Below are 1,811 nucleotides of genomic sequence, written 5' to 3'. Positions count from 1 at the left end.
CTGCCCCCCCCCCCCCCCCCCTGTTGCTGTTATAAAGCGTCTCGATTGAAGAAAAACAAAACGCAAAATATTTTAGTAGCAATAATCCGGCAGTTTCATTTTTTGTTTTGTTTTGTTGTTTTTTTGTTTTGTTTACACTTATATGAATTACTTACACTAATACAGTACAGTATTTGAATTTTACATAGTACTTCTTCTCTGTTAAGTAAAAAAAAACGCACAAACATGTTATCAAAAAGATAACAGAACAGGACATAAACGAAAACAAAGATGACAAGAGAAATAGGGGAAAAAAAAAACAGTATTGAGCCTCTGCATTACCTTATCTTTAAGAGATAAATGTAAAAAATGCAATACATCATTTATTTTGATTGAGAGCAGAATTCCTATATTAATCCAGCTTATATTACAAAAATGCTATTAGTTTTTTAATTTTTCTGTATTTTATTAAATAATATGCCAATAAAGGTATGTTGAAAAAAGAAGTATTACATCTAAATACATTTTTTCTAATTTCCATTGAGTAGTTAATTTCTTTACAAGTTCATCCAGAGACAGTTCGTTTTGAAGATGTTTTGAAGAATAGATTATATTGTTTGACCAAGATGATGAGCAAATCTAACCTGCGTCTTACGGGGCCCGAGAGCATATCACTTACATGATGTAGATCATGAAAAGCAACTTTTTCATTCGAGAGTGTTATTGCAGTATCTTGGCAATGACAAAACTCCACGATATAATTTGTGAATAAAGTTTAACAGACTCCGTGCAATTAATAAAAGTGTGTTCTATTGAATCAGCATCAGAGCAATATAGACATTTATCATTATCCGCTAAACGAAATAGTTTGAGTTCTCTCTTAGTTACAACAGTTCTATGCAAAAAGCGAAAACAAAATTGACGGAGTTTGTTATCCCTAGTAAAGCGATACATGTCTTGAAACTTATTGAACCAATCTGAACAAATATTTCGGGAAATTTCTCCTGCCACTTTTTAATTCCACTTGGGACAGTGCAGCTGTAATTATTAAACAACTGGTAATAATTTTTACAACGTGCTTCAGCAAGATCAAAAGAGGTTTTTTCTCGCGTGCTTCGCGCGCGAATTTCGCGGCTTCGCCGCTCGTGCGCCCGGCTCGACAAAAAACCGTCATGCTACGCAGGCTATGATTCACCGGGCGTACAGTCTGTCCTCAACGACCGAGCTGTTTGAAAAAGAATGTGGAAACATAAGATCAATTTTTCACAAGCTACGATACCCGTCTGAATTGATTGAGGCAACCATCCGTAACTTTATCAATACATCAGATGTCGAATCACAATCTACCAGCAATAATAATAAAAACACCATTAGAATCGTCTTGCCATTTATTGACCAAAAACCAGCCGATATTGTGAAGCGCCGACTTACTCAGCTAACTAAGAAACTGGATATAGATCTTCAGCCAGTTTTTGTCAGTCGCAAGCTCGAGGATGTCCTTAAATTCCGTGAGCCCAAACCATCTTTAGTCAGCCAACAACTAGTCGTCTACAAATTTCAATAGGGAGCTTTAGCAACGACAACGGCGACGGCAACGAGAACGTTACAAATTTGCATATTCATTGGGCAAAAACAATAGCTTTGCTCGCCCTGCACGTGCTTTTTTCATTTTTGTCCATTTCTTTGCCGTCATCAGCAAAGCAACAACGTGAAATTACCAAGTTTGAGGTGTTATGGAGAACGTCAGCACTTGGAGATAAAATTTCGTTTTTCTCCCCTAAATTAAGCGCCGCTCGTAACGGTTTCACTCCTGAGGGACTGCCACATCTTTG

The sequence above is a fragment of the Montipora foliosa genome, unplaced genomic scaffold (genome assembly GCF_036669935.1).
Source record: "Montipora foliosa isolate CH-2021 unplaced genomic scaffold, ASM3666993v2 scaffold_76, whole genome shotgun sequence".
Lineage (NCBI taxonomy): Eukaryota > Metazoa > Cnidaria > Anthozoa > Scleractinia > Acroporidae > Montipora > Montipora foliosa.
This window is presented reverse-complemented; position numbering follows the sequence as displayed.